Genomic DNA, 15,155 nt, shown 5'->3' with positions numbered 1-15,155 from the left:
TTTCTGCAGTTCTGATTATCCTCCGAAGTCTGTGTTGGTTTTGATGGGTTGCAGCACCAAACCAGACCGTTATAGAGGTGCAGATGACAGACTTTTGGTGCTGGCTTCAGTCCAATGCAAAGCTGGTTAAAGGACAGCAGCTGCTGACCCTGCTTCACAGTTCTTTAACTTCTCACAGTTCTAGGGTGCAGGGCACATACCACAATAAGAAATGGCTCTTGAAAATATATTTTAAGAAAACCATTTGCAGAAAAACGATATCTCTTTCCTTAATCTCTGCTTGCTCAAAAACCATTTGTGGAAAAAGGATCTCTCCTCTTTTAAACTCTGCTTGCTTGACAACATCCTTTGCCAGATATTTATGACATAATGGTTGTTATTCTCCACCACACTAAAAGCTGATTCATATCGATCCTTTCTTGGGATTTATTTCACCAAGTTGCTTTACCCCAATGTACAGTCCCTGAAGGGATGGGTGAATTAAGGCAATAATTTTATTTTTACATTGTTCAAACCAGGATATTTATGATAGAGTGTCAGAATTTAGGGAGTTTTGCCTCCCATATGATATCTTGCATATCATATGGCATATTGCATTGGCAGTTCTGTGTTAGCAAAAACTTCAGAAGAGAAGGATTTAGGCGTAGTGATTTCTGACAGTCTCAAAATGGGTGAGCAGTGTGGTCGGGCAATAGGAAAAGCAAGTAGGATGCTTGGCTGCATAGCTAGAGGTATAACAAGCAGGAAGAGGGTGATTGTGATCCCCTTATATAGAGTGCTGGTGAGACCACATTTGGAATACTGTTTTCAGTTCTGGAGACCTCACCTACAAAACGATATTGACAAAATTGAACGGGTCCAAAGATGGGCTACAAGAATGGTGGAAGGTCTTAAGCATAAAACGTATCAGGAAAGACTTAATGAACTCAATCTGTATAGTCTGGAGGACAGAAGGAAAAGGGGGGACATGATCGAAACATTTAAATATGTCAAAGGGTTAAATAAGGTTCAGGAGGGAAGTGTTTTTAATAGGAAAGTGAACACAAGAACAAAGGGACACAATCTGAAGTTAGTTGGGGGAAAGATCAAAAGCAACGTGAGAAAATATTATTTCACTGAAAGAGTAGTAGATCCTTGGAACAAACTTCCAGCAGACGTGGTTGGTAAATCCACAGTAACTGAATTTAAACATGCCTGGGATAAACATATATCATTGTAAGATAAAATACAGGAAAGAGTATAAGGGCAGACTAGATGGACCATGAGGTCTTTTTCTGCCGTCAGTCTTCTATGTTTCTATGTTTCTATCTTAGTTTTAAAAATTACAAAACTACAATGAGATAGAATCATGAAGAAAAAGCTTCAGTAACATATTTAAGATCACTAGGCTAGAACCCGGTTTCTAGAGTATGCATTTCAGAGCAGCATCCAATGTGGGTTTACTGTCAATAAAATGGATCTTAATTTTTTTTCTTTCTTTTTTTTTCTACAAAAAGCAATGAATACCCATTCCTGGCTTGTAATGTGCACTTCAGAAAGCAGTTAAGTATGATAAACTACAAGGAAGATATTTTATAATGATAAACAAAGGCAAGGTCACTTGAGGTTTAACTTTAAAAGCATTAGTTGTAAACTCCTGGCTTTTTCCAAGTTCATGGGTGGTCCAGTTTCATTAAAATGTTTAAAAATATCTGTTAAATTAATAGAAGCTTTGTTCTTTCTGCAGTATATCATAGAAACATAGAAACATAGAAGACTGACGGCAGAAAAAGACCCCATGGTCCATCTAGTCTGCCCTTTTACTATTTCCTGTATTTTATCTTACAATGGATATATGTTTATCCCAGGCATGTTTAAATTCGGTTACTGTGGATTTACCAACCACGTCTGCTGGAAGTTTGTTCCAAGGATCTACTACTCTTTCAGTAAAATAATACTTTCTCATGTTGCCTTTGATCTTTCCCCCAACTAACTTCAGATTGTGTCCCCTTGTTCTTGTGTTCACTTTCCTGTTAAAAACACTTCCCTCCTGAACCCTATTTAACCCTTTAACATATTTAAATGTTTCGATCATGTCCCCCCTTTTCCTTCTGTCTTCCAGACTATACAGATTGAGTTCATTAAGTCTTTCCTGATACGTTTTATACTTCAGACCTTCCACCATTCTTGTAGCCCGTCTTTGGACCCGTTCAATTTTGTCAATATCTTTTTGTAGGTGAGGTCTCCAGAACTGAACACAGTACTCCAAATGTGGTCTCACCAGCGCTCTATATAAGGGGATCACAATCTCCCTCTTCCTGCTTGTTATACCTCTAGCTATGCAGCCAAGCATCCTACTTGCCTTTCCTACTGCCCGACCACACTGCTCACCCATTTTGAGACTGTCAGAAATCACTACCCCTAAATCCTTCTCTTCTGAAGTTTTTGCTAACACAGAACTGCCAATGCAATACTCAGATTTAGGATTCCTTTTCCCCAAGTGCATTATTTTACATTTGGAAACATTAAACTGCAGTTTCCATTGCTTTGACCATTTATCTAGTAACGCTAAATCATTTACCATATTACAGACCCCTCCAGGAATATCAACCCTATTGCACACTTTAGAGTCATCGGCAAATAGGCAAACCTTCCCTACCAAACCTTCCCCTATGTCACTCACAAACATATTAAAAAGAATAGGACCCAGAACAGACCCTTGTGGCACACCGCTTGTAACCTGTCTCTGCTCAGAATAATCGCCATTAACAATAACTCTCTGATGTCTATGCTTCAGCCAGCTTGAAATCCACTGAACTATCCAGGGATTAAGTCCAATCTTCACTAATTTATCTATCAGCTCTTTATGTGGAACCGTATCAAAGGCTTTGCTGAAGTCCAGATAGGCAATATCCACGGCACCACCTTGATCCAACACCTTTGTGACATAGTCAAAGAACTCAATGAGATTAGTCTGACACGATTTGCCTTCAGTAAAGCCATGCTGATTTGGGTCCAATAAGTTATTGTTTTTTAGATGCTGATTTATCCTCTTTTTGAGTAGAGTCTCCATCATTTTAACTACAACTGATGTCAAGCTAACTGGCCTGTAGTTTCCAGCTTCTTCTCTACTGCCCTTCTTGTGGATAGGCACAATTTTAATTTTAGTGAGGCATAGTAAGATTGAACTAACCAATCCCAAAAAGTGCATTCACTTCATATTTATTTATTTATTCATTTGTAAAATCTATATGCCACCCAACTCCAGTTGGACTCTGGGCAGCATAAAATAATACCAGCAATTAAAAGACAATGTAAAAATACATAATGGCCCAAGCCTGCAGGAAAAGCCAGGTCTTAACGGCCTTCTGGAAGACCGGTAGGGTGGGGGTAATGCAGATCTCTGGAGGCAGTTGATGCCAGAGCATTGCAGCCACCACAGAGAAGGCCCTCCCCTGCCACCCCACCAACCGACATTGTTTGGTGGATGGGACCTGTAGAAGGCCAACTGTGTGGGCCCTTATTGACCACTGGGAGGGATGAGATAGAAGGAGGTCCCATAAGTAGTCTGGTAAGCAAAGTAAGTAAGTGGTAAGCAAAGTAAGCGAAGTAAGTAAGTGGTAAGCAAAGTAAGTGAGTAAGTGAGTAAGTAAGTAAGTAAGTAAGTGGTAAGCAAAGTAAGTAAGTAAGCAAAGTAAGTAAGTGGTAAGCAAAGTAAGCGAAGTAAGTAAGTAAGTAAGTGGTAAGCAAAGTAAGTAAGTAAGTAACTGGTAAGCAAAGTAAGTAAGTAAGTAAGTAAGTAAGTAAGTAAGTAAGTGACTGGTAAGCAAAGTAAGTAACTAAGTAAGTAAGTAAGTAACTGGTAAGCAAAGTAAGTAAGTAAGTAAATAAGTAAGTAAGTAAGTAAGTGGTAAGCAAAGTAAATAAGTAAGTGGTAAGTAAGTAAGTAAGTAAGTAAGTAAGTAAGTAAGTAAGTAAGTGGTAAGCAAAGTAAGTAAGTAAGTAAGTAAGTAAGTAAGTAAGTAAGTAAGTAAGTAAGTGGTAAGCAAAATAAGCAAAGTAAGTAAGTAAGTAATAACCCACCCCGACCTAGATCCCTTGCATGCACAGTTTACAGTAGGGTTTGCACTCCTATGACAGTCTAATGCCTGATGATCTATGGTGGAGCTGAAGTGGTGATATTAGTATTGGGGGGACATTGCAAATACAGATAAAACTTCACTTGCTCACCCACCACTCAGGTCCAGTTGTGTGGCCCTGTTCTCCTAGGCTAGGGACCAGTGTCAGTCTATTACCCAGGGTTGGGGACTCCTGTTGTATTGTTTGTCTCTTCCCATCGCTGACTTGGAACCAGTCTGTAATAATAAATCAATAAAATAAATAAATAAACAGGCACGAACGAACTGGGAACATTTCATCCCTGATCTGCTTAATAACCATGTTACTAATTTAACAACTGTAGTGATTCATTTAACAACCGCAGCAAGAAAATTTGTAAAATGAGACAAAACTCATTTAACAATTGTCTTCCTTAGCAACAGCAATTTGGGGCTCAAATATGATCGTAAGAGGAGGACCGTATACTGAATACTATTTGGCAATTCCTTTCTCCAGTTATAGATGCTATCTTTCTGTGTCCTTTTCCCTTTCTTCTTCCTTCTCCTGCTGCTCGCTTGCTCACTCGCCCCCTCCCTCCCTCTGTCTTTCTCTCAAAAGAAATGTAGCATGGGTCACTTCTATACCAGAGATAATTTCACCTAGTTTAACAAGAAAATATATTGTGCAGCTCGTCCCCAAAGACACAGAAGTAATCATTAAAAATTGGCAAATGGTTCACTGGAGTTTTTGGTCAGTGAGCTGGAATTCCTATAGATTATAATCATACCAGTTCCTTTTCCCCCAGTCCTAGCCTGCTGCATCACAAAGTAATCCAAAGGTTTAACTGAGAAGATTAACTCCTATTCCTTTTGTTAGACATATCTTTGCGATACATGGCAGATCAGCAGCAGCTTCATCCAGGATTATAATCTTAGTAATGATTTTACAACTAACCGATTTCACATTTTTTTAAAAAAGCAGGACTTTGAGTTGGCTATTCTCTCTCAGCTTGATAACCTTGATTAGATCATAACCCAAAAGGATGGAAGATCAACAAAGGATCTGCTTTTAATAACTAGGTTGCATCCTTTCTATGTATTTTGCTAAATGTCATACAGTATTTGCTTTGAGACCATGATTAAAGAAACATAGAAACATAGAAGACTGACGGCAGAAAAAGACCTCATGGTCCATCTAGTCTGCCCTTATACTATTTCCTGTATTTTATGTTACAATGGATATATGTTTATCCCAGACATGTTTAAATTCAGTTACTGTGGATTTATCTACCACGTCTGCTGGAAGTTTGTTCCAAGAATCTACTACTCTTTCAGTAAAATAATATTTTTTCATGTTGCTTTTGATCTTTCCCCCAACTAACTTCAGATTGTGTCCCCTTGTTCTTGTGTTCACTTTCCTATTAAAAACACTTCCCTCCTGGACCTTATTTAACCCTTTAATATATTTAAATGTTTCGATCATGTCCCCCCTTTTCCTTCTGTCCTCCAGACTATACAGATTGAGTTCATTAAGTCTTTCCTGATACATTTTATGCTTAAGACCTTCCACCATTCTTGTAGCCCGTCTTTGGACCCGTTCAATTTTGTCAATATCTTTTTGTAGGTGAGGTCTCCAAAACTGAACACAGTATTCCACAGTAAATCAACCTCTGCCATCAGGCATGGGGGAATTGAGACATCTTCCTCGGGTCTATACAGTTTATACATGGTATGTTTGTGTGTATGTTTGCTTTTAATAATGGGGTTTTTAGTGTTTTAAATTATTAGATTTGTTTTACATTGTTTTATTGTTGCTGTGAGCCGCCCCGAGTCTACAGAGAGGGGTGGCATACAAATCCAATAAATAAATAAATAAATAAATAAATAAATAAATAAATAAATGAATGAATGAATGAACGAACGAACGAACGAACGAACGAACGAACGAACGAACGAACAAACAAACAAACAAACAAACAAACAAACAAACGTCATATTTGCTTTGAGACCATGGTTAATGAATTGTGCAAAATGAAACATTTCCTGCCCTGTAGAATCTTAAGTTCATCCTGATGTTTATATAGACAAACAGTTTGGTTCCCCAAAAGTCGACCCTGAGGGGTCACTGTATGAAACACACAGAGAGCTTCCGCTGACCACATCTAGGATGCAAAAATCCAAGCTTGGAAAGATGAAAGATTATTTCAAAGCAATCAACTGAATGTTGTGTAAAGATAAATTTGTCAGCTGAATATGCATCAAATAGATCTCCTCACTTCGTCTTTGAGGTTTCCGCAGGAAGGAAGAGAGAAACACTACAACCTTTATACAACAAAGCCTTTTTTCCACCCATCCAGAAACTTTGTTTAAGATAAAGCAAGGAAAATATGTGTTAATACGCTGTACAAAACAGTTGGGTTTGCAATATATGTGTGTGTGTGTGTGTACATACACAAGCTAACAATGAAAGTCAGTTTGTATTGAAGCACTATAGCTTTAAGAGGTAGTGTTGCAAATTGACATAAGAGGGAGCCAGAAAGCATGATTCTCTCTCTCTGCTCTTTCTCTGTTCTTTCTGCTGATTCACTGTGACTGATGTAGTAAGCTCTGTGTCTTCTATGATAGTTTGATGGATTTGTAGGCTGTAATGTATGTCTGATATGTAAGACAGACTTGTAATATTATTATTGTATTGAAATATTGACTGATTTGAAGGTGTATGACCAGACTGTTTAACCTGACAGTGCTATTTCTAAAGTAAACACTATTTTATGCACTTTAATGTATCTGTCTTGTATGACTGAATAATTACTCACATCTCCTGGATATCTGCTGGAATCCCACGTTTTCCTCTGTGCGTGTCCTGGATAACTCAAGGGTTCTGCACACTCCTTAACAAGAAGTACAATCAACTATAAAAGGTAGACATTCAGATATAGTTTAGACCAGGGTTGGGCAGCAGGTAGGATGGGGTGGAATGCAGTTCCACCGGCGTAAATACTACTACTACTACTACTACTAATAATAATAATAATAATAATAATGGACACACATACAACCTGGGAGAAACCCCTCTTAGCAGTAGCGACTGCGAAAGAGACCTCGGAGTCTAGGTGGACAGTCAACTAAACATGAGCCAACAATGTGCAGCAGCAGCTAAAAAAGCCAACACAATCCTAAGCTGCATCAACAGGGGAATACACTCCAAGACCAGGGAAGTCTTAATACCACTCTACTACGCCCTGGTCCAACCACACCTGGAGTACTGTATTCAGTTCTGGTCACCACACTTCAAAAGAGACATTGAAACTCTGGAGCAGGTGTAAAAAAGAGCAACCAAGATGATTAAGGGATTGGAAACCAAGACTTACGAAGAGAGACTGAAGGAACTGGGCATGGATAGCCTAGAGAAAAGGAGGGCCAGAGCGGACATGATAGCAGTCTACAAGTATACGAGGGGATGTCACAGAGAGGAGGGGATCACTTTATTCTTCAGGGCACCAGAGGGCCGGACGAGGAACAATGGATGGAAGCTGACCAAGGAGAGATTCAACATGGAGATAAGGAGGAACTTCCTGACGGTCAGAGCGATCAACCAATGGAGCAACCTACCAGCGGACGTTGTGAACTCCAACACTCTGGATATTTTTAAGAGAAAATTGAACTGCCACTACTTGACTAGTGCACTATAGGATTCCTGCTTGGGTAGGGGGTTGAACTCGATGGCCTTCATGGTCCCTTTCAACTCTAACAATAGATAGATAGATAGATAGATAGATAGATAGATAGATAGATAGATAGATAGATAGATAGATTTGTATGCCGCCCCTCTCCGAAGACTCGGGGCGGCTGTGTGCCCACTCCAGCTGACAGAGAGCAGTCACTCCCAGGATTACTGGTCTCAGATGAGCTCTCCTTTTCCCCCCTGCTGCATCTGCGCTCCTTGCTTTTTTCCTCTTTCCTCCTTCCTGGCCTCGGACGAGCTTCCCTCTGTCCTGCCTGGCTCCCCTTCAGCCTCATGCAGACATCTCCCAAGGCCAGGAAGAAGGAAAGAGGAAAAAAGCAAGGAGCGCACAGCAGCAGGGGGGGAAAGGAGAGCTGAGCCATACCATATCAAAGAGGTCTGGACTGCGGTCTTTTTCCCCTTGCAAAGCCCTCACTCCACCCGCAGCTGAGATGAAAAGGCATCGTGCAGGAATAATAACCCTGTAACTCTCCCTCGGCCTTCTGATATTTTTAAAGGCCCCCCTTCCATCCTCCTCATCCTCCTGAGAAAGCGGCAGGCATACCAGCACCAGAAGGAGTTGCAGGTGTCCATTTCCTCCCCTCTTTTTTTCTCAACAGCTGATCAGCACCCATTCGCCTAGCTACCCAGCCTGAGGCAGGAGTCAACCCAGGAAGAAGAGCAGGGGAAACACAAAGCAAATTGTCACCCCAGCAAGCAACACTGGTGAGGTTGTAAGTCGAGGACTTAACAGTTCACTTGAACGATGATGATCATTCAAGCCACTCCCACCGGGTCACATGGTTGGAAAGCCAGTCCTACCCAGTCACATGACCACTAAGCCACACCCACAAAATAAGCCACACCCACAGTCTGGCAGTAAAATATTTGGCACCCCATTACTGGTTTAGACAAATCATGAATGCGCAGACTAGGACATGCACCAGGGAAATTATTAATGTCAAAATATTAAAGACTAAATACTTAATAATTCAGAAATGCAAGTGTTGGCTTTGGATATTATATACTCTTTTGATGAATATGGGGAAGATGGCCATGAGAGGTGTCACCTTTGTGACTTTACAGTTGTTTTTCTAACAGAAGGTGAGAGAGAATTGAGAGATTTGAGAGAGTTATATTTTCAATTCTATCTGATACCATATGGTTCAATTTTTCTCCCATGACATTTGATAACTGTAAGTTCAGAGTTACCTGCCATCTATAGGCTTATAAGGAACCTGGTTAGAATGCAGTATTGTAAGCAAACTGCCACTGCGTGGAGTTCAATTCTAAGGGCGCTCAAAGTCGACTCACGTTTCCATCCTTCTCAGGTTGATAAAATGAGGGGCCAGATTGTTGGGGTCAATATACTGACACTGTAAACTGCCCAGACAGTGTGGGACAGAATATGTGCTATGTGCTCTTTGCTAATCCCACCCAACCACATCTCTCTTTGCTGTGAGTTCAGGATTGGAAATCTCAAGAGCTCTCCTTGTGTACAGACTGTAGTATATGTGGGAGAATAAACAACAGGTAGTTCAACCACAACTGGTATCAGAAAATGTGTGGTTGAGCAATGTGTTCATTAAGTGAAGCATCATGTACACAATTTTAGGACCTTTTGGTGCATTTGATAAGTGAATTGTTGCAGCCATTAAGTAAGACATCATGTAATCACAGTCTGCTACATTCCCTGCTGGCTTCTCCATTGACTTTGCTCAAATACGGCAATCCTGTGACCTCAGGGTGCTGCATGAATACAAGCCTCAGGATGCAAACCACGTCTGCTGGAAGTTTGTTCCAAGGATCTACTACTCTTTCAGTAAAATAATATTTTGTCACGTTGCTTCTGATCTTTCCCCCAACTAACCTCAGATTGTGTCCCCTTGTTCTTGTGTTCACTTTCCTATTAAAAACACTCCCCTCTTGGACCTTATTTAACCCTTTAACATATATAAATGCAGTGGGTGGTCAAAAATGTCAAGCTCATGGCATTCTAAGCCCTGCCCCTTTGTTATTTACACCATAAAGAAGCAGGACCTTGGTCATGGATTGTAAAGATTGTGGCCACTATCTTTATTTTTTCAAACTCATAATCTCTGAGTTACATAAAAGTGTGTTTCTTGGCATACCAGGCATTCTTCAGCTTTTCAGTGTTGCATGTTGATACATAAATTGGTGAGTCAGAGGGAAGAATCTACTCTGTTTAGATTTCTATGACAAGGAAGCTGGATTGAAATCCAATTTTGGAATGTAATTTAATTAATTTGTTTAATTTAAGAGGATGAAGGGACGCCTTACTCTGAGTTGAAAAAGAATGTATTCTATGGCAGGGGTTTCCAACCTTGGCAACTTTAAGACTTGTGGACTTCAACTCCCAGAACTTGTCAACCCGCTGGCTGAGGAACTCTGGAAGTTGATGTCCATAGGTCTTAAAGTTGCCAAGGTTGGGGACCCCTGATTATTTTATTTTTATTTTATTTATTCATTTGTCCAATATACAATACATATGGAAGAGAATAGACGTGAAGTAATATATAAAAAGATAATATGTAAAAATAGAGGAGGAGAAGATATATGAAAGGAAGAAAATATACAGTGGAACCCCGACATAAGAGCTGCTCGACTTAAGAGCTACTCGAGATAAGAGCTGGGAGAGGAGAGACATTTTTTTATTTTATTTTATTTATTACTTGGATTTGTATGCCGCCCCTCTCCGCGATACGAGCCGAGAAGAGCCGGGCTGGCTTACTTTCCTTCCTTCCCGCGCTGATGCAGAGCCACTCGAACAAAGCGTCGCGCCCCTCTGATGCTTTCGGCGGCTTCCGAAGCGACGCTGGGCTCTTTTGCCGCCAAAAGCGTCAGGGGGGCGTGACGCTTTGTTCGAGTGGCTCTGCGTCAGCGCGGGAAGGAAGGAAAGTCAGCCAGCCCGGCTCTTCTCGGCTCGTATCCCGGCACTTGGTGAGTGGAGAGGCGGTCGCCTCCCCTGCCGCCCCACTCTGGGGGTCCTTGGCTTCTGCTGGGGGTGGGGGGATCCGAACACTGTTTTGAATTTCACATTCCGAGTGGCCCAAACGCCAAAGGCGAACTTCCGCACCTCAGGAGTTAGCTCGCAAACGGCGCGGCTGTTTTAAAACATCGCTGCCGGCCTGGGGGGGAGAGGGAAAGGGGGGAGAGGGGGGAGAGAAAGAGAGAGGGAGAGAGAGAAAGAGAGAGGGAAAGGGGGGGAGAGGGGGGAGAGAAAGAGAGAGGGATAGAAAGAGAGAGAGAGTGAGAGATGCTCAGTGAGCCTTTCTTTGAAGTTGCCTTTCTTTCTTTCTTTCTTTCTTTCTTTCTTTCTTTCTTTCTTTCTCTCTCTCTTTCTTTTTCTCTCTTGCTCTCTTGCTCTTTCATTCTTTTTTCTTTCTCTTTCTTTCTTTCTTTCTTTCTTTCTCTTTCTTTCTTTCTTTCTTTCTTTCTCTTGCTTTCTTTCTTTCTCTTTCTTTCTCTCCTTCCTTCCCTCTTTCCATTTCTTTCATTCTCCCTCTCTATTTTTATTTCTCTTTCATTTTCTTTCTTTCTCTCTTTCTTTCTTTCTTTCTTGCTCTTTTTCTTTCTCTCTTTTACCTTCCCTTCCTCTATTTCTTGCTTTCCTTTTCCTTCCTCCCTTCTTTCCTCCCTCTACAGGATTGGGTGGCAGTGAAGTTACTCTCCCCTTTCATAAGTTTCCTTGCTTCCTTCCTCTGTTCCTGTCCCTTCACCCTTTCTTTCTTCCTTTCTTCCTTCCTTTCTTTCCTTCCTTCCTTTCCTCCCTCCATTTCTTGCTTTCCTTTTCCTTCCTCCCTTCTTTCCTCCCTCTACAGGATTGGGTGGCAGTGAAGTTGAATAAATAACTACAGTTTAATGAATAAAAATAAAAGTTTGCCATGTTGATTGTTTTGGGTAAAAAGAGGAAGGGAAGGAAAGCTCTCAGCTTATCATCTTATTAATAAGTAAAGTTACATTTATTCTTGCAATGTCTTTTTGCATAATTTAGACTAACTTTGTGAGTTTTTTGAGGGCTGGAACCAATTAAAATTATTTACATTAATTCCTATGGGGAAAAGTCGTTCGAGATAAGAGCTGCTCGACTTAAGAGCGCAGGTCCGGAACGAATTAAACTCGTATCTCGAGGTACCACTGTATATGATATATGAGATAAAGGAAAGACAATTGGACAGGGGATGAAAGGCACACCAGTGCACTTATGTACGACCCTTACTGGCCTCTTAGGAACCTGGAGAGGTCAATCGCGGATAGTCTAAGGGAGAAATGTTGGGGGTTAGGGGTTGACACTATTGAGTCTGGTAATGAGTTCCATGCTTCGACAATTCAATTGTTAAAGTAATATTTTTTACAGTCAAGTTTGGAGCGGTTAATATTAAGTTTGAATCTGTTACGTGCTCTTGTGTTGTTGTGGTTAAAGCTGAAGTAGTCATTGACTGGTAGGACGTTGCAGCATATGATCTTGTGGGCAATACTTAAATCATATTTTAGGCGCCGTAGTTCTAAGCTTTCTAGACCCAGGATTGGTAGTCTATTTTCGTAGGGTATTCTGTTTCAAGTGGAGGAGCGAAGGGCTCTTCTGGTGAAATATCTTCGGACGTTTTCAAGGGTGTTGATGTCTGAGATGTGGTATGGGTTCCAGACAGATGAGCTGTATTCAAGGATGGGTCTGGCAAAAGTTTTGTAGGCTCTTGTGAGTAGTGTGAGATTTCTGGAGCAGAAGCTACGTAGGATCAGGTTAACAACTCTAGAAGTCTTTTTGGCGATATTTTGGCATTTCTCTTAAATTTGCAATGAAACTGTAGCATGAAGGGAGAGAATCTGAATGATTGGGAGAGACAGCTTATGACTTTTGGAATATTTGTACAGCCCTGAAACCTCCTTTTCATCATTTTGACGGATATTTTCAAATTAGTTTAGGGACATTTCATGGGTAGCAGTATTTAGTTTTCTTCCATTTTCTTTTTATTTATTTCATGGGCCACTCTTTTGTTATGGCCCCACATGATTGGTGAAATTCAGAACTTTTATCTACCGGTTCTGTGGGCATGGCTTGGTTGGTGTGGCAGGGGAAGGAGATTGCAAAATCTCCATTCCAATCCCACCCCAGAGGAAGAATACTGCAAAATTCCCACTCCTGGGGGAAAGATATTGTAAAATATTCATTCTCACCCCACTCTTGGGCCCGCCAGCGGTGGTATTCATTCTCCGAATTACTCAAAATTTCTGCCATTGGTTCTCCAGAACCTGTCAGAACTTGCTGAATTTCACCCTGATTGGAACATAAATTAGGTACAAATGAAATAAAATAAAATAAAATCAAGTGTATTATTATTATGAATCAGGGACAAAGTATGTCCCATCCTTGTTCTAGGAGAAAAACACTTTGGGGTTTCACTGAGTTTCCTTACCTATATTGGCCATTGGGATGACAATGAGAAAAGTTTATTTTTTTATTTTTTTATTATTTTATTTTGTCCAATACACAATGAGAGTTTTAGTGGGTGTATATATATATATATATATATATATATATATATATATATATATATATATATATATATATATGCAAAACATTACACAGGGCAAAACCCGAACTCAGAACAATCTACATATATATATATATATATATATATATATATATATATATATATATATATATATATATATATATATATATATATATGTGGAACTCGCATTTTTAGGACTATTCTTGATATATATATATATATATATATATACACACACACACACACACATAGTAAAATACATGATGAAGATTATAGAGGACATACTCATAGTAAAATATATCTATGAAAGAATAGAAAAGAAGATATAGTAATAGAACATATCAATGAAAGAATAGAAGAAGAGATATAGGAATACAGTGATCCCTCGATTTGCGCGTTCTCGATTAGCGTGAAACGCTGCAACGCGGTTTTTCAAAAAATATTAATTAAAAAATAAGTCCGCGGTTTTTTTGCTATACCACGGTTTTTCCCACCCGATGACGTCATACGTCATCACCAAGAGTCACTTCTCTGTCTCTTTCTCTTTCTTTCCTGTCACTATGCTTCAATCATTTTCTCATTTCTCTTTTTTCTCCCCTTTTTTCTATCATTTCTCTCTCTCTTTCTTCCTCTCTCACACTCTCTTCCTCCCTTCTCTCTCCCCCCCTCCACTTGCCCACGAGAAGAAAAAAAGCAACCTCTGCCGGGCAGCTCACCTTGTGCCCCCGCTTTGTGCCTGCCTCTTTTGGGGATTTTTTTTTCTTTTCTTTTTTGCGCTGGCGGCGGGAGCTGTTGGGGAGGGCTCTGCCGGGAAGGCCTCTCAGCTGCAGAGCCGAATGGGGGCGGAGGCAACAGCGGAGCCCGGCGCTGGGGCCATGCGAGGCTGTTCATCCAGGGGGGCGTGGACTGGCAAGTCGCCCTCCTTTCTCTCTCTTTCTCAAGATCGCTTGCCGCTTGCCTATTGCAGCGAAGGAGGCGAAGCAAGGCTCCAAGCTGCAAAGCGGCAAGCGGCAAGCGATCTTGGGGATTCCCCTTTGCCTGGGCGGCGGGAAGACCAAGGGAAGATTCCTTCAGCCGCCCAACATCTGATCCGCTCCGCAGCGCGGCAGCAGCGAGGAGCCGAAGATGGGGTTTCCCCTTTGCCTTTACCCCATCTTCGGCTCCTCGCTGCTTCCGCGCTGCGGAGCAGATCAGCTGTTGGGCGGCTGAAGGAACTTTCCCTTGGTCTTCCCCGCCGCCCACACGCAAACTCCACCATCTGCGCATGTGCGGCCATGAAAAAAATGGCGCACATGCGCAGATGGTGGTTTTTACTTCCGCATCCAGTATAACGCGGAAATCGGTTAGCGCGGGAGGTCTTGGAACGTAACCCCTGCGCTAACCGAGAGATCACTGTAGAAGAAAGGTATAGGAGATATAGGAGAGCAATAGGACAGGGGACGGAAGGCACTCTAGTGCACTTGTACTCGCCCCTTACTGACCTCTTAGGAATCTGGATAGGTCAACCATAGATAATCTAAGGGTAAAGTGTTGGGGGTTTGGGGATGACACTATGGACTCTGGTAATGACTTCCACTCTTCGACAACTTGCTTACTGAAGTCATATTTTTTACAGTCAAGTTTGGAGTGGTTAATATTAAGTTTAAATCTCTTGTGTTGTTGTGGTTGAAGCTGAAGTAGTCGCCAACAGGCAGGACGTTTAGGTTTAGACTTTACTGCTATAGATAGCTCTGATGTCTTCTGGCTCCTGATTTCAATATTCTCACTACCTCTGATGTTATTTGGTCATTTTGGTGAACAAGCACCTAAGTGCATTTATTC

This window comes from Erythrolamprus reginae, chromosome 2, assembly GCF_031021105.1.
Source record: "Erythrolamprus reginae isolate rEryReg1 chromosome 2, rEryReg1.hap1, whole genome shotgun sequence".
Lineage (NCBI taxonomy): Eukaryota > Metazoa > Chordata > Lepidosauria > Squamata > Dipsadidae > Erythrolamprus > Erythrolamprus reginae.
This window is presented reverse-complemented; position numbering follows the sequence as displayed.